At 42.6% G+C, this 26,569-nt stretch overlaps 1 long non-coding RNA gene across 1 annotated transcript; it reads left to right on the forward strand.

Annotated features, from left to right (window-relative positions):
• The first annotated feature begins 436 nt into the window (after window positions 1-436).
• LOC140611300 (uncharacterized) lies at window positions 437-26,070 on the forward strand. Its single transcript, XR_012012580.1, has 3 exons — window positions 437-585; window positions 3,234-3,257; window positions 25,618-26,070. It is a non-coding gene; the product is annotated as an uncharacterized lncRNA (long non-coding RNA).
• The last annotated feature ends 499 nt before the right edge of the window (window positions 26,071-26,569 follow it).

Genomic DNA, 26,569 nt, shown 5'->3' on the forward strand with positions numbered 1-26,569 from the left:
TCCACTCCCACCAACCAGCCCCAACTGGGAAGCCACACACATCCTCCTGACCCTGCAATCTCTGGGTCTCCTGAGTGCCCTTCTGGGCACCACCATAGGAAATAATTATCCCCTCTGGACTCCTGCCAATTAAATTCTCCCATGGCTTCTTGTTAGCAGAAAAGTGTGGGGAGGCGGGCTTGTTGGCATCCATTTCCTGTTCATCTCATCTGCCTCCTGCTTCATCAGCAAGTGAAGCTTTTTCTCAGGATGCCCACAGCTGCATTCCCAGCCCAGTCAGCCAAACATTCCTGGCCCCACCCGCAGACTGACTATCCCATTTATAAGGAAAAAGGGGAAAGAGGCAGTTTCTGGAGAGGCTTGTCTGAAGGTTCTGCTTCCTAGCATTAAGAGAACTCTCTCATCCAGGGAGTTCTATTTGGCTGTTGGCCCAGTGCCTGGGAATGGCAGCTGAGGCCACTAGATCTACCCATGAACTTGACAAATACTATTGAGGAAGAGGATCCTGGAGATTATACAGTCCAGCTTTACTCAAAGCATGATCCATGGAACACTTATTCTGCAGAACCTTAAAAGATCTTAAGGGTAAAACGTTCTGTGAGCACTGAATTTGGGGGACCTTGAATTAAAGAGTGCTGGATAGGTCTGTTTGCAGCAGGACTTGTCAGAGCTTTGAATATGTTAATGGGCATTTTAAGTGTCTGAGTAAGGAGCATAGCATGCAGTGTTTTCTCAAACCATTTGACCACATGTCTTAGTTTGAATTCTCCCAAAAGCAGAGATAAAGACATGGGTTCAAGTACAGCTTAGTTAGGAGTTTATTCCAGTGATCAAAAATAACAAAGTGAGCCAAAATAAGACAGAGAAAGAACCAAAGGCAATAAAGACGTGTTAATGAGCTGATTAGAAACATGAGCAATTGGAACTCAATACTGCTGGAGGCTGTCTGAGGAACCATAAAAAATATGCCAAAAAATTAGCCCACTAAAGGTCGAAGCTCCTCAGGCTCCATGCTCTGTTGATTGGAGGCTACAGTTGGGGGCATTTGATGCCCTGCCCTTCCCAGGTTGCACCTGCAGGCTGGCAGCGCAGCCCTCCGCAGCTCTCAGGAAAGTTCTGAGGCAGCAGAGCAAAGAGACACTGAGGGAAACACTTGACATGAAACTTGGCAACGTGCGTAGAAGTTTCCACACAGCTACACTGAAATAAGGTGGGCCAAAGGGATGTGGTATGGCACACAAGTCTGCTTACCACAAAAGACTTTCTTTTTTCTGCTAGAACATGTGATTTATAGCTCTTCTTGGAAGGCCTAGGAAAGTTTGTTCTCAACTGAGTGCCTTAAATTACAAGTGAGGGACAGAGATCCAGAGGAAAAGTGACTTGCTCGAGGCATGTCACAGTATTCCAAAAGAGGCTCACGGTGTTTCTCATTCTTTTTATCTGTATGGGGCTTATTATAGCACCTCCTTCCACAGTGAATTCAGATATGACATGCTTACAACAGTGCCTGGCACATAGTAAGGTCTCAATAAAATTATTAATATAACATATAAAATTGTTATATATATAATATAATATAATATAATATAATATAATATAATATAATATAAAATTGTTATTATTTGCTCCAAAATGAGAGTGGTTGCACACTCAGAAACTGCTACTGCAGTGTTGCTCACACCATACTTGTAGAAAGATGAAGTCCTTCTGTTCGAGAAGTTTACATACTTAAAATGAGCAAGGTCATGATTCATTCCCTCAACAGATTTGGTGGCTGGTATAGGTATAATAGTGAAGAAAGTAGAAGGAGCCTCTTCCTTCATGGAGCTTACAGCCTAGTAGAGGAGAGATAAATTAAATAGACAATTCAGTAACTAATTAATTACTTCAAATGTGATGATTGTTTTGAAAGAAAACTATCTATGCTGCAAGTCTACCTTCTGAACTTCTGGCTGCAAAACTCTCTTTCCTCCACCTACACACATAAATATCAACCACCCACAGGGGCTGCTAGCATGGCACATGCAGAGCTAACAAATAAAAAAAGCTAACAACACACACCATGTCTCTGTAACACCCACAATCCCAAGTCAGTTTGGTAAGAAAAGAAAAAAATTAAGCTTGTTATGTGTCTTTATTGCCAACCCTCCTCCCCAATCATATACCCAAACGGGACTCATTTGTGCTTTTCCAGGTTTTTGAAAACCATCTGCAGGAAAAATAACAGAAGACCCTGAGGGAGGAAAAAATGTTGACTCTGGCATAAAAATATTAACACTATCATTGTAATAGTTACCATTTGTTAAACATCAATTCAAGTGGTACTTCATATGGTACTTTGTATGTTATTTGATTTCAATAAATATTTACTAAGTACCTACTGTCTGCCAGGCTCTGTATTAGACATAGGACATGCTCTACCCACCCCACTCCAAAAAAACAGATAAAAATTTATACTCTCTTGGGACTCACAGCCTAGTTGGAGGAGAGGGATAGTACACATAGCAATTAAGTAAATTTTGTCAATGTATCAGGTAGTTTTTGCTGCATAACAAATTGCCCCAAATCTCAGCGACTTCAAACTATAGCCATATCCTTAGCTCCTGATTCTGTAGATCAGCTATGTAGGCTGATCTCATCTCAGCTGGGGTCACTCACAAGTCTGGCAGGCAGCTGGCTGGCTTGCAGCTGAGTGCTTGGTCATCCAAGGTCAGCTGGATCAAACCAGGCCATCCTGGCTCACGTGTCTTTCACATTCTTCCAACAGGCTGGCCTGGCATCTTCTCATGGCAAGACAGACATGCAAAGGTGAACAGCCCAGTCCTGCAAGAGAAAAAAAAAAAATGGCCATGTACATATACTTTTCAAGTCTCTGCTTGCATCATAGTTATTAATATCCCATTGATTAGAGAAAGGCATATGACAGAACGTAGACTCAGAGTGGTAGGGTATTACAAAATTGTAGAAAAAAGATGCAGATACAAGGAGGCCATTAGTTGGGACAGTTACACAAATCACTTTGCCATGGATAGAAATAAGCACTACAGAAATGAGGCAGGTCTAGTGAGATGGGGCATGCAGAGGCCTTGGAATTTCTAGTAGGAGGATTGGGTAGTCTTCCCAGGGAGGGTGGCATTTAAAAAAGACTTGTCTCTGTGTATTACTATCTACTAATATTATTTCTAATTCTCACAGCAAATAGCACATTAGAAATTGTTATTCCCATTTTACAGATGGAGTAATTGAAGCTCAGAGTGGTAAGTAACCCCAGGATCTCACAACAAGCAAATGGTTATAATACTAAACAGGGCTTTTGCTATTGCAAGCCTTAGGAAACCCAACCCAAACTTGCACATGCCAAGAAAAGGTAGGAGAAGGAGACCGGGTGGCTTACAAAATTGAAAAGACCATCAGCAGACACATCAGTAGAAAGACACGTTAATAGTGTGGCTTTCAGATACACTTGGAGCCAGGCCTTAGACTCTGTCACTAGGCTCTCATTTCTCTCTTCCTGTGGGAGCTTCCTCTGTATTGGTCCCATTCTTGGACAGTCTTCCTTGGGGTGGCAGGATGGCCACCAGCAACTGCTTCCAATGTCAAGTCCAAGAGGAAACACTGAACCTCTTTTCTGGCAGTTCCCACCAAAGTTTAGAGATTCAGTCCAACTGGACCAGTTTTGATCATTAGCATTCCCTGCCCATTCACAATGGCTAGCAGAATGTGATGTGAAACCTGCCTTACGCCCCACTCAGGAGGCAATGTAGTAAGCACTTGATGAGTTAAAATAAATGAATGAACAAATAGACCTCAATATGGCTTAGTAACTCGATGTGCATGAGTAGTATCATCTATACCATCTTCTTCTCAAATAATGTCTAAAACCCCTTGCTTCTTTATAATAAATGATAATAACTTTTTTTAAAATTTATTTATGATAGTCACAGAGAGAGAAAGAGAGAGAGAGGCAGAGACACAGGCAGAGGGAGAAGCAGGCTCCATGCACTGGGAGCCCGATGTGGGATTCGATCCCGGGTCTCCAGGATCGCGCCCTGGGCCAAAGGCAGGCGCCAAACCGCTGCGCCACCCAGGGATCCCGATAATAACTTTTATAGTGCTTTTCCTCACCCCCAACACACACCTACCACCTTTATGGATATCAACCAGCTTTGCAAGATTTGTGGATTTCACTCTGCATTGCACAAAGGTAGCTGATGGAGCACCTATGACACAGACAAGGAAATCGCTTTATCTGGAGTCACACAGCAAGCTAGTCCTGAAGTCAAAAAACAGAAAAAAATTCTGATTTCCAAAGGCAACCAACCCATCGCAAAAACTCAATCTGTTCTTCTATGGAGGAAAATAGAAGTGTTCCATTGAAGAGCTCTTTCAGAAGAATCAAAGATGAAATTCTCCAAAAGAAGGGCTGGTATGAAAAATCGTGATCATTGTAATGAGGAGGCCTCCTATTAGGGTAATATATATCCTCAACTGCTTTTCTGAATCTCATCGTTGGTAGTTTTGCAGAGCAGTCCTTTGAGAAATATCCTGGCATTGCATCTCAATATATGCAATTAAATTTGAGATCACAAGAGATATGTTATTCACGTTAATTCAGTTCAACAAACATGTGCTGAACTATATGATGCCTGGAGCTGTGCTATTCCATGATAAGGCAGAGATAGCTAAAGCTCAGGTGATTTCACAGAGTCAGAAATGAGCAGCATCTTCACAGCTGACACTTCTCGAACTCTGCGCTGGGCACTATTCAAGCTTTTGACACCTATTATCTCATGCAATCCCCCAAACGATCCTACAGGTGGGTATTATTATTTCAAATTAGGAAACTGATACAGAGAGGTTGAGCTACTTGTCCAGGATCACTCAGCTAGGAGGGGACAGAGCAGTGAATCAAACCCAAATCACCTCCTCCCCTCCCACCTGCATAGCCCTGCTTCCTTCTGATTCATGCCAGCTCTGAAGATGGTATGAGAATCACATTATCCTAGTGCTCTCAGACTCATGTTGCAACTGCCATTTCTTGAGGACCTCCTCTGGGCCAAACACCTGCATGCAGGGATAGTTACAGACATTAGCTCACTTAGGCTACAGAGCACCTCTATGAAGTTAGTGTTATTATCTCCCATTTTTCAGTTAAAGAAACTGAGGTTCAAACCAGTTCAATAATGATTGAATGACTACAAATTGGTGAGGTGATCAGAGGAAGGGAAATAGGAGCAGGACCTCCCCCACACACACCCCTAGAGATTAGAGCTACCATTTATTGTGCATTTACTTGCCAGCCCTTGGGCTAAATACTTCATATAAATTATCTCCAGTACTCTTCCTAAGGACAATGAGTCCTAGTATTTCACTAATTTGCTCAAAGTTCACACCGCTAGGAAGTATCAGGCCTAGAATTCAACCCATTGTCCTGCTGCCCCAAAGCCCTATGAGAGCCACTATGAGAGCATGCAAGACTTTCCCAGGTAAGAAGTGGTGAGGGCACTGGTCCTCCAGTGGGGAATGGTTGACAAACTGTGGTACACCCATATAATGAAACCCTACTCAGCAATTGAAAGGAATAAATTAACAATACAACAGGATGAATCTCAAACGCATTGTCCTAAGTGAAAGAAGCCAGATTCAAGGGCTCACTACCCCAGGGAGAGAAACCAGATCAATGGTTGCCAGAAACAGGGTGACAGGGAGGGGTTAATTAAGTAGTGTAGGAAATTTGGGGGGTGATGGAACAATTCCATATCTTGATTATGGTGGTTCCATGACTGTCGGCATTTGTCAAAACTTGGACAAGTGTACACTAAGATGGATTTTACTGTTTCTAATTGATACCTCTATTTTCTAAAAAGGGGAAAAAAAGAAGAGGAAAGGGTGGAAGACCACTTGAAGGAGCTCAGCTAGCATAGAGTCTTCAGAGAGGCCTGAATTCTTCCTAGAAAGTGTATCAGATGGAAACATTTGTCAATCTGGTCAGCAAAGGTTTGGTGAGCAGCTACTATGTGCCAAACACTATAGGCATACCCTGCAGATATTGCAAAGTTTGGGGCCAGACCACCATGATAAAGCAAATAGTATAATTAAGCGACTATTACAATGAAGTGAATATTGCAGCAAGATGAGCCAAATGAATTTTTTTATTTCCCAGTGCATATAAAAGTTACATTTACACTATACCATAGTCTACTAAGTATGCAATAGCATTATGTCTAAAAAAGCCATGTAAATGCTTTATTGCTAAAAAATACTTTATTGCTGGGATCCCTGGGTGGCGCAGCGGTTTGGCGCCTGCCTTTGGCCCAGGGCACGATCCTGGAGACTCAGGATCGAATCCCACGTCAGGCTCCCGGTGCATGGAGCCTGCTTCTCCCTCTGCCTGTGTCTCTGCCTCTCTCTCTCTGTGTCTATCATGAATAAATAAATAAAATCTTTAAAAAAAAAAAAAAAAATACTTTATTGCTAAAAATGCTAACCATTCATCTGCGCCTTCAGGAAGTAGAAATCACTGATCGTAGATCATCATAACAAATACAATAATAATGAAAATGCGTGAAACCCTGTGAGAGTTAACAAAATGTGACACAGAGGGACAGATGCCTGGGTGGCTCAGTGGTTGAGCATCTGCCTTTGGCTCAGGTTGTGATCCCAGGGTCCCGGGATAGAGTCCCATATCAGGCTCCCCACAGGGAGCCTGCTTCTCCCTCTGCCTAGTCTTTGCCTCTCTCTCTCTCTGGGTCACTCATGAATGAATGAATAAATAAATAAATAAATAAATAAATAAATAAATCTTTAAAAAAAAAGTGACACAGAGACAAGAAGTGAGCAAACACTGTTGGAAAAAATGGTGCTGATAGACTTGCTCAACGCAGGGTTGCCACACACCTCCAATTGGTTAAAAAAAATACAGTACCTGAAGAGTGCAATAAAGCAAAACACCTAATATACAGGCATAGAGAATACTATGAGTGAACAGAACAGAGGAGCTCCTGAACCTTACGGCTTATGTACTGGTTTACATTTTTTTTAATTGTTTTTAACGAAATAATATAATTTCAGCTAATAGTAATAAAATAAGCAAATAAAACCAGGTAACAAGGGACAGTGAATATATTCTAGGTTAGAGAATGCAACCCTCTGTGTTTAGCAGAGTGCAGGGCATGGAGTAACCACACCAAAAGTTATGGACGGACAGTAGTGGATTCAAGGTTTATTTGGTTTTTAACTCAGAAAAGTCCCAGACGATAGGACTTACAGTCAGCGCTCACTGAGGCCTAAGTTCTCCACAGGAATATTTTGACCTCGGGGAGGGTTTCTACATGCTGCCCAACACGTAGGCCACCTTTCTCCAGGCGACCCAGGGAATGCTCATTCATTTTAATGGAAAATTGCAGGAAACATACTGAGAAAGAAATATGCTGGGGCAAGACATCACATTATTCCTTCCCAGGACTTGAAGCAATGTTTTTTGGATTATTCATATGCTGCTCTTGTTGATTCTTTTTCTTCTTTTTTAAGGATTTATTTACTTATTTGAGAGAGAGTGTGTGTATGTGTGCAAGTGGGAGGAGGGGCAGAGAGAGAGAGAGAGAGGGAGAGGACCAGACTCCCCGCTGAGCATGGACCCCCGCAAAGTGGAGCTTCATCTCACAACACTGAGATCACAAACTGAACTGAAACCAAGAGTCGGGAGCCCAACCGACTGAGCCACCCAGGCGCCCCATTCCTGTCAATTCTAAATGGATTTATCATCTATTCTTTTGCATAATACAAAAAAGTTACAATTCCTTTCCAACCTGCTCTGTTTGCTTAGCTTTATATTTTATGAACAAAACATTCTTCCCTTCCTCTGGACTCTTTCCTATGCTTTATGCCAGGAAAACCACATGACTTTAAATGCTTTGGGGTTGGGTGGCTTCTTCCCCTTATATCCTGAGAACCTGATGCCAGAAGTCACCGCCCACATTTACAATGCATGTTCCTCATTTGACCAGAACACATCCTTCCTCCCTTGGCCTTTGTCCCGTGCTCACCTGGAGAATGCTTCAAGTTCAAAACATCCCCGTAGAGTCCAGCTATTGTCAGAGTTGAGAGTAGAAATGACTTTGGTATCTTCACAAATATATCCTGTTGTCTCCAACATCTTCATTCCAACTCTGTTTCTCTCCTTACCCATCCCCCACATCTACCCTGGTGTGGGCTGATTCCATGGCATTTTGGGGATCCAGTAAACCTGGTCATTGGTTCTGAAACCATTCCAGGAGTAAGATTATTATGCGATGATACCTGAACTCCTATGAAGTTTGCAAAATCTGCCACAAGCTGTTCCTGACTTTCCACTGCTCAGAAAAGAAAACACCTTGTCTTTTGTCTCTGGAAGCTGTTTACTTAGGGCTTTGACTAGGCTCCCCACCTTTCAAACACAGAAAAGATGACTTCCAGCCAGTTGGCATTAGCTGTTTTAATTTGTCCATGAGCACGTCTTTTTCTTCTTTAACTCTCTCAGAATGTCAAGAAGCTTCACTGGAAACTCCAAAAGAAGTTGAGAATTTTTGGAAGTCTCTGGCAGAAGAGATTATAAAGTTACTCCCTGCCAAAGGCTGGCCTGCCCCAGCAGGTTTAGACAATGTGAAAACCATGTCTCTAGTGAGAATTGGCTGTGCTGCTTTGCTTCTCTTACAACCTTGGCTCTCCTGTCAGTGCTATTAGGAGAGAGCAAACACTTGCATTTTTCGCTTGAAATGTTTGTGGGTTTGCTGTTGGCTATGTGATTTCAGTTAAATTCAGTGACACAAAGTGATTTCCAAAGCAGTTAGGACCAAACTGATTTTGAAGAAGCCACCAGGAATGTGTGTCAAGGGTAAGCCACAAAGATGTTCATGATGATGGTATCTATGATAGGAAAGGAAAGAAGGAAGGAAAGAAGGAAGGGAGGGAGGGAGGGAGAGTGGGAGGGAGAGAGGGAGGGAAGAAGGAAAGAAGGAAGGGAGGAAAGGAGGAAGGAGGGGAGGAAGGAAGGGGCAAAGAAAAGAAAGGAAAAAAGGTGATAAGGAGCAATCTAAATGTCCGACAATAGAGTATTGTTTGAATAAATTTTGGTACAGCCATTTGATGTTAATGGCATGCAGTCGTGAAAAAAATGCCACTGTAGAAAGTTACATGATGGCATGAAATTATTCTTTCTCTCTTGTAAGCACCAACACACTAGAAGGTAACTAGTAATATTAAAGTACTAAAATTATTTCTTAACCTGCAAACGCAAGTGATAAAAAGTATATGTATGATGCGATCTCATTTTTATTTAAAAAATGTAAGTAGGTACAGAACAATGTTTCTCAACCTTGGTATAATTGACAATTGGGGCTATCCTGTGCATTGTAGGGTGTTTAGCAGCACCCCTGATGGATTCATGTTCCAATTGTGACAACCACAAATGTCTCCAGACATAGACATATGTTCCCTGGGAGACAAAAATTGCCCTCAGATGAGAACCACTGGTCTAGTACATATTGGCAGGATGTGAGAACCATTACAAAGGAGAGGGATTTTGTGAGAGTCTGTTTAGTACATCTGGTCCAGTCTGTGGGGCCAGGGAAGACCTTCTTGCAGAAATGCTATTGCAGCTGAGGTCTGGAGGGTAACCGAAAGGTACATAAACAAGAGGGACCTCCAAGGAGAGCATCTGTGGATCAGAGACCAATGGCTGGAGCGCTGGGGATCATTTTGGCTCCATTTTGAGAACACTGGCAGGTCAAAATCTCAACGTGTCACCTCGGCTCTCTTCCAAAGAAGAATCTGAAGAGTTCTGACTTCTTTACCATGAAGAGAGCTTAACAGATCGAGAAGTCTAACCGGTGGGATTCAGGGTCAAAGAGCTCTGCAATGTATCCTGCCTCCTCCACTTACCAGCCACATATGCTTAGGGAAGTTATTTCAGTTCCCGTCAGTTCCCCCATCTGTAAAATGGGTGAAATAATCCCATCCTCACAGGGTTTCTGTGAAGATTAATTCCATAAAGCCGCTTGTGCAGTGCTGAACATGGGCACAAATCGTGGCTGCCGTTGATGACTCTCACTCTCTGACCCCTCATTAGGTGCCCTGCATCATATTTAGAACTTGATACACATTTTTTCACTTATTCTTCATAACATTCTTGTTTTAATATTTTCATCTTGTTTTACACACGTGGAAACCGAGACTTCTAGAGATTAGGTAATCGGTTCAAAATCACACAGCCAGGAAGTGGTGGAGCTAGGATTGTATCGGAGAAGTTCAAAGAAAAAGCCTATTCTCTTGATCAGCGTTTTATACTGCCTCTGGCAACGGATCTGTCATTTTCTGCACTACTGTTCTCTTATCGAGTAACAAATTGCCACAGGTTTAGCAGCTTCAAATCACACCAGTTTCTTATCTCATGGTTGCTGTAGGCCAGCTGTCTGGGCACAGTGTGGCTGGATTGTCTGCTCAGGGCCTCATTGGGTTGAAATTAAGATGGCAGCCGGGACTGCAGTTCACACGTGGGACCATGGCTCCTCTTCCAAGTAGACTGGTTGTTGGCAGAATTCATTTCCTTAGAGTTGTAGGACTGACGTGCCTATTTCTCTGCTAGCTGTCAGCCAGGGACCACTCAGCTCCCATATATGGGTCCTGGCCACATGGTTCCATAGACATCACACAGACACCCATGTTTGCTTTCTTCCGGGTCAGCAGAAACACAGCTCTCTGACCCCTTTCCACCTCTTCCATCTCTATTCTTTTTTTTTTCTCTATTCTTTTTTTCTTTTTTTTAAGATTTTATCCATTTATTCATGAGAGACAGAGAGAGAGGGGGGCGAGCAGAGACACAGGCAGAGGGAGAAGCAGGCTCCATGCAGGGAGCCCAATGTGGGACTCCATCCTGAGACTCTAGGATCACACCCTGGGCCGAAGGTGGGCACTAAACCGCTGAGCCACCCAGGGATCCCCATTTTCGTCTCTGTTCTTAAAGGACTCCTGGGATCCATCTGAATCGACATCCTATCTTAAGATCAACTGATTTGAGAACTTCATTACATCTGCGAGATGCTTTCAGAGCAGTGCGTAGAACAGTGATGGATTGAATAACTGCAGAAAGTACACAAACACCGTCTCAGCCTTCTGCCTACCACCTCCTATTCCTGTTTCGTTTTGTTTTTTAAGGCTTTACTTATTTATGCATGAGAGACACAGAGAGGCAGAGACATAGGCAGAGGGAGAAGCAGGCTTCCCCATGGGGAGCCTGATGCGGGACTCAATCCCAAGACCCCAGGTTCACAACCTGAGCCCAAGGCAGATGCTCAACCCTGAGCCATCCGGGTGCCCCTCCTATTCCTGTTTTTAAACAATGGTTGCTGAGACTGTCAAAGAGCATTGCCTGCCCTTATTGTGTGTCCAGGTCTAAACTCAGCTCTTTGCTGACATCTCCCTGGACAGGGGTCCTGTCCCGCCGCCCCCCAGCTCCATGCCCCAGGCAGGCATACAAGAGTTCACCTCACATTTCCTGGTGCAGATGCTTTATGCCATGTGTCCATCAGCTCTGTGAATTCCCATTTGTTCCTTTCTTAATCTGTTCTCTATTTGGAGAGGCAGGTAATTCCCACTGTGAAGAGGGGAAGTCTGCACTTTTGGAGAAGGGAGTGGGGTACCATCGCCAAGTGTGACCAGGACCGATTCCAATTCAGCTGGCCAGTGCCATTTTGTGGAATCCGAAACTTTTCTCTGACTTCTCAGGCATGGTTTGCACTCCCCCACCTTTCCTCCTCCCTTCTATGTTCTCTGGTTTCCCCTGCAAATTCCTGTGTTCTTACAAGCATGCCAAGAAAATTGCACTCAAACCATCTGGACAAGTAATCCCAGCGTGAAAATTATCTGGGTATTTGGACTTCCCAAACTAAAAAGGTTTTGGTTTGAGTCATTCATAGAGGCCCACCCTAAAACAGCCTCATTCTTCTGAAGGAAGGGAAGTGGCACTTAATAGAAGGGAGCATCCGGACCAGAAAATTTCACCTTGCCATAGATTTCTTCACATTATCTCTGCAAGAAATTCCACTAATTAAAAAAAAAAAAAGAAAGAAACAAAGAAACAAAAAGCAGGTGAAGAATGTGAAAGACAGGATGTAGAGAATTAGCTGTACCAAATATGCATATTAATAGAGGTTTAAAGGTAAAAGCCCTGGGGCACCGCCAGGTGGCTCAAAGGTTGAGCATCTGCCTTTTGGCTCAGGTTGTGATCCCAGAGTCCGGGCATCAAGTCCCACATTGGGCTCCCTGACCCTGCTTCTCCCTCTGCCTATGTCTCTGCCTCTCTCTCTGTGTCTCATGAATAAATAATTAAAATCTTTTTTAAAAAATAAAAAATAAATAAGGAAATAGTCAAATAAAGTAATGTCTTTGTTCCTCCAACCAGACCACTTGGCATCTGTTTATTTGGTTCTTGATCATTTCAAGAATATTGGTGGGATGCCTGGGTGGCTCAGCGGTTGAGCGTCTGCCTTCAGCTCAGGGCATGATCGCCGGACCCGAGATCGAGTCTCATATTGGGCTCCTTGTAGGAAGCCTGCTTCTCCCTCTGCCTATGTCTCTGCCTCTCTCTCTCTCTCTCTCTCTGTCTCTCATGAATAAATAAATAAAAATGTTTAAATTTCAAGAATATTGAAAGAAAAAAAGGAGAATATTGGTATATTGTTCATTTAGGAGAACCATGGAAAAGTATAAAGCAACTCTATGTCAGAAGTATGAGTTAGTCAGACATTCTTCATAGAAAACGGAAGCCAGCACAATTTTTAAATTCATGCATCTTCTGAGATGAGATTTAGTGAAGATAATGATCAAAGAAATGTTAGTTATGTTCTTGAGAAGAAACTATGACAAGAAATAAATACGTGGTTCTCTGATGACACCTGGGCTTGGAGGTCAAAACACCTGGGATCTTAAGCAAGTCTTTTTTCTGCAACTGATATCATCAAAGCCAACTCTCTCCACAGTTCCCACTGAGGAAGCAGGGAGAGGCCTGTGAAAGCCAGTTATGGAGAAGTTGGAACAGGAATACACCAACGCAGGATCCCTGGATGGCTCAGCGGTTCAGCACCTGCCTGTGGCTCAGGGCCGGATCCTGGAGTCCTGGGATCAAGTCCCACATCGGGCTCCCTGCATGGAGCCTGCTTCTCCCTCTGCCTGTGTCTCTGCCTCTCTATGTCTTTCATGAATGAAAAAATAAGTAAAATCTTAAAAAAAAAAAAAAAAAAAAGGAATACACCAACGCTGGTCAGTCATTGGCTGCGGGCTGCTCTCCAAGGGCTTTAACCCCCCAGGAGACCCACCTGCCAGCAGAGATGTTTCATTCCTCCAGGGAAGAGCTGTAACAAGTTGTGCTCTGACGTCCTCTTAGAACTTTTTTTTTTTAATATACAAAAACAGACAGAAATAGATTTCAAGAGAGTAAGTTACAATGTTAGAAAAAAAAAAAGGATAAAAATCAATATCCTGTATGTTGGGTCCCCAGCCTTATCCCGTGGTCTTCAACCTCAGCCCTCTGTGTCCTCTGTGATCTGGCCTTCTTTCAGGGACTTGAGCCCCTGTGCTCCTCCAACAGTAGAACCTCCATAATCCCTTCCACCCCAGACTAGCTTGGACCACCACAGGACACTAATCTAGCCCTTAATTAGGTCTATCAGTCAGTAAACTCCACGAAAGCAAGGACTACTCTGGCTTTTGTTTTTTACCCTATCTTCCCAGAGTCTGGCACACAGAGATTAGTGAATATTGCATGAATGAACGGATATTAAAAAAATAAATTCCAAGCATCAGCCATGCAAAGGGACTCAGTTGCAGATATTTGCAATGGCTCAGACATATATCCTTGTTTTTGTTTTATTTCTCTGAATAGGTTAATCTAGTCACAGACAGAAACTAAAGGTGTAAAACTATTTACCTTATGGTTTAAAATATGCCCTCTCATCCCCACCTCCCCAGCTCTGATGTAACTTCTCTCCAGCAATCTATTTCGAGGGCCTTCCTATATATGCACATAGTAAGAAATACTCACATGCATTCATTCTTCTTTTTTTCTACAACTGGTAGGAAACCGTAAATACTATTTATTACTTTTTTACCTAATGATAAAGTCCCCTTATGGGGACTTAAAAAGCTTCCTCATTCTTTTCCCTCACACTTTATGAACATTTCAAAATAAAGCAAAGAGTGGGTAGTTTGGCTGTCAATACCTATGAATGCTCGCCAGCTAGGTTTTACCATTCAGTAGCTTCCTGGGCTTGCCTCATCAAATACCCACCCACTCTGTCATCCTTCTGTCCTTCCATCAAACCTTATCATTCCTTGATTCACTTCGAAGTGAATCACAGATTTCCATACACAGTCACACAAATGCTTTAGCCAGTGGATCATTAGCTAGAGTTTACCATGCACTTCGTTTTTTTTCTTTTTCTGCAAAATACACTATAGTAAACTGTGCAAATCTTAAGTGAATATTCTGAGTTTTGACAAATGCACAACACTGACTTTTGACAAATGAATACATTTGTGTACCCAAGCTCCTATCGAGATACGGAATGTGAACATCACCCCCAGAAATGTCCCTCATGTTCTGCATCAGATAATTCCCACTGTTTTGTCCTCAGATACAACCATTGTTCTTTTCCTACCATCAAATAGCTTTGACTGTCTAGAATTTCCTATAAATGGAATCATACAGTACGGACTATTTTGTTTTTTGAGCTTCATGCATGTCATTGCAGGAGTCAGTAATTTGCTCCTTTTTTTTTTTTTTAATTGCTGAGTATTCTCACAGTGGGGAATATATGCCACAGCATTTCCACAGTGCATTTACCCTCCTCATTCTTCCTATTAAGTGCATGGAACACCATTACTGAGGAACATTTCGGCTGTTTCTACCTTCTGCTCTCACAGAGATTACCCTCTCTTTCTAGCCTGTCACATGGCTTGCAAATACATAAGCTGAATTCCAAGAATTGAAAACACCCAGTCATCGTTCCTGCTTGTTGACTCTCAAACCGGAGAGGAAAAGTTGGTGTGTCACAAATTCGGGACTGAGACACCCATCAGCTGCGTTTCAATGGCAGGTGATTTGCAAGGCATTTTAAGAGAATGAGAACTGTGAATTAGCACATCAGCCATCCCCACCCCCGGCCCTCCCAGGGGTGGGCGAGGAAGGGCAGTCAGGCCAAATGCAGGCTTCCCGCTAGCCAAGCCCTGCTGCATCACAGAGCACAAAGCCGAGAGACTGGTCAAAGAGAACATCAGGTTTCTGCACATATTGTGAGGTTTGAGCTCCTCTGGAGTGGGTGTCATTCTGTACGCATTCTTCTAGTTCCCGCACTAAACCTTTGGTTTCAGTCGGGCCGGATCCCTGAGACTTTGATTGCAGACTGGCTGCTGGTCTTGCTCTCAGCTACAGCCCTTTGTTGGAGAACTCACACCCCGGCCAGGCTCTGGGTTTCATTAGATAAGCTTACCCTCCACCCCTTTTTCACACCCATCATCCCCGGCCCCTGAACGTGGCAATGGGTTTTTCCTTACCTCCCTCCCCCTTTCTCTTTTATTTCTCACTGATAAATGGCAAAAGCAGCTGCCGGGTTTGCTTTGAAGATGCTGATGGACGAGCATGATGAATCGGGACGGATTAGAGCAGATGAATCACATAACAACGGAGAGGGGACCGGGGAGCTAGCGCGAAGCCGGCTTCCAGCTTTACGTTTTTCAAACTCGCCTTAAAAGCCTGCGTTGCTTTAATCTGGTTCCAGTTTCTGCGATGACTCTGCATATGTTTAAAAGAAGGAGAGCGAGAGAAGCCTTGTGGATATAAACAGGGAATTCCATTCTTCGGTGGGACTCTAAGAGCGCATTGTCATTCAGGGGGAGTCGAAATAGCTAGGAAACCACTTCAAGGCTCCCCCGAAACAACCGGGCAGCTCCAGGAAGAGGAACAGTTGGCAAACCAAGTGACAGAATTTAAAACTGTAAATCTTTAACATGAGGATTGACTAGCACAATACAGCTGTTGCTGTTGGTTAGCCAGCTAGCCCTGTTTGGACGGAAAGTGTATTGTTGAGCTGATTGTCATAAACTGCTTGCTTCCTGCGAAATGGTTAGCATTAGCAGGTTGGACCCGGGTCTCGTGTTGAACCCAGGAAAAATAAGAACAGTTATTTCACGGCCCCGTCGTGTTTTCTGGCCTTAAAGGGACAAAGGAAATAAAGCTGCAGTTCCAGGGCTGCACTCGGGGGTTTGAGACCCAGAGATTCCAAGTCCTCCTTTGAAATTCAAGAGACACTTAACAGAGAAGAAAGGGCTTGGTGAATGGATGGTTCCTTTGTATTTGAACAAGAGGGGCCCTCTTCCTCCCTGGATGGAAAGCCATTCAGAGGAAATCATTAAAGGACGTCCCTTTTTGCACAGCTGAGACTCTGGGGATACGGGCGAAACGAAGTGTCGAATTGATGTCGTTAAGTTCCCCAAACAACAAGGGCCTGGATAGAAAAGGGGGGAAATCGTGGCTTAGCCGTTTGGCTAATTGCTAGGATCCTGCGATTCCCCGACTCACCGCAACTCCCATGCAAGTTGTCATCACGAAATAGTTACTTAGCACTTTCCCATTTCATATTTTAAGTAGAGGAAATATTAAATGGTACAAAGGACTGTTGAGTGGTGGGGAGGGGAGTCTCGATTTGATGTATCAAAAACCTTTTGACCACAAGCGTTTTAAGATCTTCAGTACAGGTTCCAAGAGCAAAGATTTGAAAGGGGCTCTCCCAGCGCTGCTGAATACTAATAATCCTCACCGACAGTGTGATTGAACGCTTGCAATGCGGCCACCACTTTGCTAAATCCTTTCCGTGGATTATCTGATTTAATCTTTACCTCATCCCTACAGAGATCGTGGCATTTCTTTCTCTTGGAGAGCTTTAAGAATAAAGTGGGTCATTTTTTAAAAAACAGTTCTGGCTGCCCTTCTCCAGGTGGATCTAAAAACATTAAGCAGTGGTTCGGAAAGGCCTTTATTCCCCACCCCCCAACCCCCCACCTCTTTCCTTACTAGGCTTCTTGCATCTTCTTGCATCGGATTGCCTGAGAATGTGGGTCTAAGGGGGGCTCCGAAGGGGCCCATGTCAATTGTTGCTTATGCCCTCGGTTCATTTCTACACCTCCTGTTGCCAAGTACTGGACTGATCTTGGTCATGATGAGTAGAAGGATAATAAAAGCAGAAAAGAGGGGAAATGATGGAAAGGCTTTGTGTGCATTTTGACTGTACACATTTTATAAATCTGTTTACAAGGCGAGCGTAGCTCCCCATCTGTTTGGGGAATCCCATATAAATGACAGTTAACTGATTAGTCAGATTTTCCCCCAATTGTCGTGATTTGTAAATTTAACTAGGTATCTGGACATTAATAAAACTAACCCAGAGTCTGATAAAATGCATGTGGTTTGTTTATAAGTCATCCCCACCTACATCTTCCTTCTGACCACAAAGAGCATGTTAAGACTAAGTGTTTCTCATGCAACACATACTTATTGAAACACTGCTAGGTGCCAGGTTATCTACTTGCTAGATTCTGAAAATTTGTGAATAAATAAGATACACATTGCCTCCTTCACTCTGATAATGCAGTGGGTGGCTGACAAAGTATATAACTATATAAACAGATAAAAATATAGTTACCAACTGTAGCGAGTGCTAGGAAAGGGATCCGGGAGAAAAAGAAAGAACATACAAAGGATCTAAATTTTGATGGGGTGCCCCAGGAAGGCCTCTCTGGGAAAGTGACATACCGGTAGGGGTGTAAAATAAGACGTAGCCAATTCAAAACTAATGGCAAGGGTATTCCAGGCAGAAGGGACTTGCATTGGCAAAAGCTCTGAGGCTGGGAATTGTTAAGTGAGCTTAGACAACGGAAAGAAGGCTGGTATGACTATTGCTGGTTGGATGGGAGTGGGGGTGACAGAGAGCTGCAGGGCCAAGGGTGAGACCAGGCACCAGGCACCAAATGCCAGGGAGGGACTAGATCCAGCAGATCTAGTAAATATTTAAAACCTTAGAGGAACAGTGAATGGGATGCTCTTGATGGTTTTAAGCAGGGAGTGAAGTGATGAGCTTGCTCAGATGAGGGCCTGGAGACAGATTGAGGGGAGCAAGTGTGGTCTCAGGGAGACCAGCTAGGAGGCAAGTGCAGTTGTCCTGGGAGAGTTGAGTGTGGCTTGGATGAGAGTGGTGGTGAGAAAAATAGGACTTGTTTTAGACAGTTGAGGAAAGAATATGATTCCACATTCCCTGCATCCTGAACACAGAGCCCATAGGCACAATCACCAAGCAGAAGTAAGCAACAGATTTTGGGTTGTCCACTTGGTTGACCAAATAAACTAATTTACATCTATATAGGGTTTTGGTTTGTTTTTTGTTTTTTGTTTTTTTTTTTTTTTAGGGGGAAGAGTTTCCTAAATAATTCTGATTAGCTGTTCTCATCACGCTGTTAATTGGCAGGTACTTGTTGCCTAGATGTTGACACTAATATCAAGAAGCCGTAAACTGACTCAGTGATGAGCACAGCGCTCCTTCAACTGAATTGTTGAAAAGACTCTACAAGTACCCCGTATAAGAGGATAGAGACACTGTGTGTTTATTTATCTACCATGTTGTAGAAAGCACTGACTAGAATTCACTGTCAGCTTTAGGATCCCTCCTAGTAGTCCTACCAGCATGCAATTTTGATCTTTCTCAAATGCGATCACTCCCTTATCAACCAGAGGCCACTCCTTCATTCCTGAATCATGAAGTCTGTCTTCTGAACACCCTGGCTTATGATGAATTATGTCTCCGTGCACAGTAACGCACTGTTGCCTGGTCTGTATTAATTCTTTGGTGTCCATATCTGGTTACACATGTTGAGCTGAGCTCTTGTGAACTTTACTCATCCTCAGCAGAGTTGAACAACAGACTCTGCTTTATAGGATGTTTGTCTTTGCTCAACCACAGCCCTTAGCTGGATACAATCTACGAGTTGCTCTTTCAGTTGAGTTGGCAAGGGCTCATCATTTTGGAGGTGAAGGTTGCATATTCTGTTTCCAATAACACGTCTGTGATGAGCCAATAACTGGGACGCCTGTCTTTGCAACTGGGTCATTACAACACCCACCAAAGTCACAGCAGCAGTGCGGCCAATCCCCCATACAAGAATCAGAGGGACTTTCTTTGTTTTAATCTGTCATATTGCTGAGGACTTGTTTGAAGTTAATGTTTCAATATAGTTTTAATGTTTTTTTAACATTAATAACACTTTTATTCTATATGGGAAGGTAAACTTTTGATGAATTTCAATGCTGTCTCTCTAAAGTTATCCCAGCTGTGTCTACGCACACATTGAAATGGATAACAATGAGGACAATTTTCTGGATGATATGCCAAGAGCTGAGATAAGACTCTGAATCAAATCCAAAGTCCCTTTGCCTCACTGCATCTTTTCACTTGGCTGGTGGTCTCCTTTTTCCATTTCTTTTTTTTTTTTTTTTTTTGTGGTAAAATATACATAACATAAGGTTTACCATTTTAACCATTTTTGAATATACAGTTCACTGTCATCAAGTATATTCACAGTGTATGCAACCATCATCAGTGTCTGTATTTCCAGAACTTTCCCATTACCCTACACAGAAGCTCTGTGCTCCATTTCCTCCTCCCCTAAGCTCCCAGTAACCCCTGTTCCACTTCCTGTCTCTATGAATCTGCCTATTCCAGGTACCTCATACAGGCACATCTTGCTCTGTTATGTGCCATTTTATTGTGCTTTGCTTAACTGTACTTCACAAGATATTGTGTTTTTTACACACTGAAGATTTATGGCAACCTGTGGTCAAGCAAGTCTATCAGTGCCATTTTCTTTTCTTTTGTTCTTTTAAGATTTGATTTTTAAGTAATCTCTATACCCAATGTGGGGCTTGAACTTACAACCTTGAGATCAAGAGTTGTACATTCTCCCAACTGGGCCAGCCAGGCACCCCAATTAGTGCCATTTCCCCACAGCATTTGCTCACTTTGTGTCTCTGTGTTAGATTTGGATAATTCTCATAATATTTCTAACTTTTTTATTATCACAATACTTGTTATGGTGATCGGCGATCAGTGATCTTTGGTGTTACTGTTATAATTGGGGAGGGGAGCACCACAAACAGTGTTCATGTAAGAGAGTGAACTTAATCAATAAAGTTGTGTGTGTTCTGACTGCTTCACTGACCAGCTCTTCCCTAACCAACGCCCCCCACCCCCCGCCCCCGCCCTTTCTATTCCCTGAGACACAACAGTATTGAAATTAGGCCAGTCAAGAACTCTGCAATGGCCTCTAAGTGTTCAAGTGAAAGGAAGAATTACACGTTTCTCACTTTATGTCAAAAGCTAGCAATGATTAAGCTTAGTGAGGAAGGCACGTCTAAAGCCGAGTTGAACTGAAAGCAAGGCCTCTTAGGCCTAACAGTCAAGATGTGAATGTACAGGAAAAGTTCTTGAAGGAAATTAAAAGTGCTACTCCAGTGAACATGTGAGTGATAAGAATGTGACACAGCCTTAATGCTGATCTGGAGAAAGTTTCAGTGGTCTGGATGGAAGATCAAACCAGCCCCAACATTCCCTTAAGCTAAAACCTAATCCAGAGCAAGATCTTAACTCTTCAATTCTATGAAGGCTGAGGGAGGTGAGGAAGCTGCAGAAGAAAGGTTTGAAGCTCGCAGAGGTTGGTTCATGAGGTTTAAGGAAAGACTCCAAATCTGTAAACATAAAGTGCAAGATGAAGCGGCAAGTGCTGATATAGAAGCTGCGGCAAATTATCTAGGAAACCTAACTAGGATAATTACTGAAGGTGGCTACACGAAACAATAGATTTTCAATGTAGATGAAACAGCCTTCTATTGGAAGGAAATGCCATTTAGGACTTTCATAGCCAGAGAGGAGAAGTCAATGCCTAGCTTCCAAGCTTTAAAGGACAGCCTGACTCTCTCATGAGAGGCTAATGCAGCTGCTGACTATAAGTTGAAGTCCGTGATCACTGACCATTCAGAAAATCCTAGGGCCCTAAAGAATTATGCTAAATCAACTTTGCCTGTGCTGTGCCAATGATGCAACAAAGCCTGGATGACCACACATCTGTTTATAAATGGCTTACTGAGTATTTTAAGCCCACTGTTGAGACCTGCTGTTCAGAGAAAAAAAAAGATTCCCTTCAAAATATTACTGCTCATGGACAATGCACCTGTTATCCAAGAGTTCTGATGGAGATGGACAATGAGATTAACTCTGCATTCTTTCTGCATTCCTGGACCAAGTTGTAATTTTGAGTTTCCAATATTACTAAGAAATACATTCCATAAGGCTACTGTTCCCATACATAGTGATTCCTCTGTTGGTTCTAGACAAAATACATTGAAAACCTGGAAAAGATTCACCATTCTAACAGCCATTAAGAACAATTGTGATTCATGGGAGGAGGTCAACATATCCACATTAATGGGGATGTGGAAGAAGTAGATTGCAACCCTCATGGATGACTTTGAGAGTCCAAGACTTCCATGGCATAAGTGCTGGAGATGTGGAAGAAATAACAACAGAACTAGCATTAGAAGTGGAATCTGAGGATGAGACTGAATTGCTACAAGCTTATGAGAACATTTGAGTGGATAAGGAGTGGATGCCTCTCATGGATGAGCAAAGAAAAGTGGTTTCTTGAGATGGAATCTACTCTTGGTGAAGATGCTGTGAAAATTGTTGACATGACAACAAAGGATTGAGGATATTGCATCAACCTAGTTGTTAAAGCAATGGCAGTGTTTGAGAGGACTGACTCCAATTTTGAAAGAAATTCTAGTGTGGGCAATCTGCTATCAAACAATATTTGCTTGGTACACAGAGAAATTGCTCATGAAAGGAAGAGAAAATGGATGTAGCCAACTTCACCGTTGTCTTATTTTAAGATATTATCATAGCTGCCCTAACCTTCAGCAACCATCACCCTGATGAGTCAGCACCATCAACATCTAGGCAAGACCCTCCCTCTGCAGAAAGATTATGAGTCCCTGAAAATTCAGTTGATGGTTAGCATTTTTAGCAATAAAGTATTTTTTTATCAAAGAACAGTTGACATACAGCAACAAAATTTTTAATTAAGGTATGTACATTGTTTTTTAGACATAATGCTATTGCACACTTAACAGACCACAGCACCATGTAAACATAACTTTTACATGTAATGGAAAACCAAACAGTTCTTTTGACTCACTTTATTGCAATATTTACTTTATTGTGGTGGTCTGGAGCCAAACCTACAATGTCTCCAAGGTGTGCCTAGACTAGTGGAATCATACAACATTTGCCCTCCTGTGTCTGGTTTATGTTTTCAAGGTTCATCCAAATTGTGGCATGTGTCCAAATTTCCTTTCCCTTTTTGTGGGTGAACAATATTCCATTGCATGGATGTACCACATTTAGTTTATCTGTTCATCCATTGGTAGTTACTTGAATTTTTCCCATTAGCTATTGTAAGTGATGCTGCTGTGAATATATAAGAATCTGCTTGAGTCCCTGCTTTCAATTATTTTGGATATATACCTAGGAGTGGAATTGCTGGATCATATCGCAATTTTATTTTTAATTTTTTGAGGACCTGACAAACAATATCGCACAGTCGCTGAACCATTTCACATTCCCACCAGCAGTGCACCAGGGTTCTAGTCTCTCCACATCCTCGCCAACAGTTACTATTAACCATCCTAATGGCTATGTCCATTTCTTTTGAAGTGGTCCTGTGTCTGTCTATATGCCTCATCGTCTTGATAGAATCAAGAGACCACTCTATTCTGAATGACTTACGCAGATAGATGCAAATTTTCATTCAGGCAAAAAGGGAAGAAGAATCTATCATCCAGATTCAAAGTTAAGGAAGTAATGATGAACCATGAGAGGCAGTGTAACAAAGTGGCTAAAAGCTTAGACCATGACAGTCTGGCTACAACCCCAGCTCTGCTCTAGCTAGCCGTGAATGTGGGTGAACTGCATGATTCCTTTGCATCAGTTTCTTCCTCTATGAAATATGATTAATAAAGACACCCATTTCCTAGGGGTGTTGTGAAAATTAACTAAGTGGATACATGCAAAGCTCTTAGAACAGTACTCTGCAAATATAAGTTTAAACAACTCTAATTCACCAAATTTCTAGTTCAAATATGCATGAAGACTTTTGGACTGCATCTCAGGCAGTTAAGTCAGAATCTCGGTGAGGGGTGGCATCTACATTTTCACTGAGCACCCAGCACCTCAATGATCCCTACACACTATCATATTTGACAACCCCTGCTCTAACTCATAGCCAGCTGGTGCCACCTTCGGGTTTCTTTTTTTTTTTTTTTTTTTTTTTTTTTTTTTTTTTTTAAATAGTTTTTTTTTTTTTATATTTATTTATGATAGTCACACACACACACAGAGAGAGAGAGAGAGAGAGAGAGGCAGAGACATAGGCAGAGGGAGAAGCAGGCTCCATGCACCGGGAGCCCGATGTGGGATTCGATCCTGGGTCTCCAGGATCGCGCCCTGGGCCAAAGGCAGGCGCCAAACCGCTGCGCCACCCAGGGATCCCAACCTTCGGGTTTCATCTGACTTTCAAGCAAGCCAAGTCCCAAGATGTGACCCCATGTATGTCTAACATTGCAAAACTCAACTGGAATTTTATATTATTGAAACTAATAGCCTATAAATATTATGAGACTATTCCATGAAGGAAATTTGTTTTAAAATGTTGTACTCTGTTAATTCAGATGTTGCATTCTCTTCTTTTCAGAGCAAAAAGAGGGATTTTTTTTTTTTTTTTAAGAGAGAGAGAAATAGAGCATGGGGTGTGAGGGAGGAAGGAGAGAGAATCTTTAGCAGGCTCCCCACCTAGCCTGATGCAGAACTGGATGTGGGGCTCCATCTCACGATCCTAACTGAGATCATGACCTGAGGTGAAATAAAGAGTTGGAGGCTTAACCAACTGAGCCATCCAGATGCCCCAAGGCTTTTACATTTTTGTAACCATTTCTGGCACAGCCATTTAAAAATCTGAAAAGTTGCTCATTATTTTTATAAAACAGTGATTCTGACAGTCCAGAAAATGCCAGGGCACTCATGTGGAAAGTCACCTGGCCCTTCTCAGTGTCCAGATGTATGGCATTAGGCAAAACATTGAAACTGAAGACTTAACTTCTATCTGGCCTAAAAGGGCCACAGAAATGTTCCATTTCTCAAAGCATTTTAAACAATCCAGGAATAGGAGCTCTTGTGAAATGCTTTGCACGGTTTCCCATTTCAGAAGTTGTTTCAGCAACCTGAACTTTTCAGAAAACTGAAGAGTTTAAGAATACAGAGGCTTCACCCATGCAGGCCACACTTTTACAACCAGGCCAGTCTCATCAAATTCCCACTGGGGAAGCCATCAGAATTTCCACTTCATGGCAAAAGGAAATACTGGGTGTTTCAGGTGAAGATTTCCTTCAAGAAAAGCAAGGGTCATTAAACAGCAAGTAGGGGAAAAGAAATAAGGACCATTCGTGTAGAGAGCTCCAGAATCACTTTGAAAAGAAGCATCTCTCAAAAGAACTGAAAATAGTGGAAATATTTTACACTAAACACAGTAACTAGATACATCCTATTATCAGCTCACCAAGACTTCTCAAAGGCTCTGTCATTTTTAGGGGCAGCTGTCTGGAGACAAAGAGGCTGATGGAGAAATTGGAGTGTCACCTGCCAGAGCTCTGAAAGGACCCTAAGTTTCATAAACAGACTCTCAGCCCCTACACATATTGGAGGGCTTACCAACAACCATACACTCAGCAACCCTGCCCATAGGTTACCTTTGTGAATCCTCATGACTATAAAGTAGACCATTTTACAAATCAGAAAACAAGAAGCTCATGTATTTGTTCACCCCATAAATATTCACTGGGTACTTCCTACCTCAGGGACACTGGAAAACAGGAGATGGAAAATGAGGCAGGGAAAGAATTGCTAAGTGAAAGAAGCCAATCTGAAAAGGTTACATATTGTCTGACTCCAACTATATGACATTTTGCAAAAGGCAAACAAACCTATGGAGACAGTAAAAAGATCAATGGTTGCCAGGTGTTGAAGGGAGGGAGGGATGAAGCACAGGGGATTTTTAAGGCTGTGAAACTGTTCTGTATGATCTTAAAATGATGGATACATGGTATTAAACATTTGACAAAACCCACAGAATATACAACACCAAGGGTGAACCCTAATGTAAGCTACAAACTTTCATTAATAATGTATCAACATCAAGTGGTTCACCAATTGCAATAAATGTGCCACCCTCATGAAAGATGTTAATACCAGGAGAATTTAGGGAGGTGGGAGCACAGTGGGGTATGGAGGAAGCTTTCTATACTTTCCACTTAATTTTTCTGCAAACCCAAAACTGCTCAAAAAAAAAAAAAAAAAAAAGTACCATATTGAGTGGTTGGTTTTTTGTGTTTTTTTGTTTTGTTTTGTTTTGTTTTGTTTTGTTTTGTTTTAACAGGGAAGGAAGACCACAGCCCCTGCCCTTATGAAGACTTAAAGAGGATGAGACCAACACAAAGCAAGGAAACAAAGACTTGGAAGAACTGGTGCCCCATGCACTGAAGGAGGGAAACAAACAAAGCAAATGGCTGGACCCGTGCTGATGGGTTGGTCACGGAAGGCCTCTCTGAGGAGGTGACATTAAAGCAGAGACCTGAAGGGACCACCATGCAAAAACAGGGGGAGAGTGTTGCACATAGAGGGAACAGCATGTGCTAAGACCCTGAGAAAGAAGGGAAATCTAGGAACACGAAGATCACCCAGCTGACAGACAGCACAGTCAGGATTTGATTCTCTTCTGACCCCAGCGCCTCGTAGGTCATGAAACAGCCACCGTCTTGAATATGGAGCCTTACTCTTTCTCAAATTCTCCCTGTACTCCTTTCCCTATGGTGTGGCTGGACAGTGTAAACATTACTTAAAATGGGAATAAATTCTTCCATCGCTGATGGCAAAGTGTCCCGCCCCGTTCTTCAATCAGTAGAGAAGATCCCAGGGCTTTGCTTTCCCGACTATCTTTAAAATTCAAGAGGTTTGAGGGAGGAGCACTTTGTCATTTGGAGAAAAGGTCATCTATTCATCATTTTCCAAAAAAATCCAACACATACTGCTTAACTCTTATGGAGCACTTCTCTTTGCATTATGAGAGAGGTTCCTATGGTCTTTATAAATATTTATGATACCCGACTGGCCATGTTACATATACTGTGCTTTGCTAATATGAGTCATGGCTTAAAGTCTTCCTGCGCACAGAGCACGGGGATTGTGGATGTGTGGAATGATATCCTGGCCGGGGAGCAAAGACGCTCACTACGATTGTTCTGTGGGTCTGCTTAAAGAATTTGCGCATAACCGTGTCAAAATACAGGTACTTCTTTTCTTGAAGAAGAAGAAAAAAGCAATCTGTTTCG

Source organism: Canis lupus, chromosome 19 (assembly GCF_048164855.1).
Source record: "Canis lupus baileyi chromosome 19, mCanLup2.hap1, whole genome shotgun sequence".
Lineage (NCBI taxonomy): Eukaryota > Metazoa > Chordata > Mammalia > Carnivora > Canidae > Canis > Canis lupus.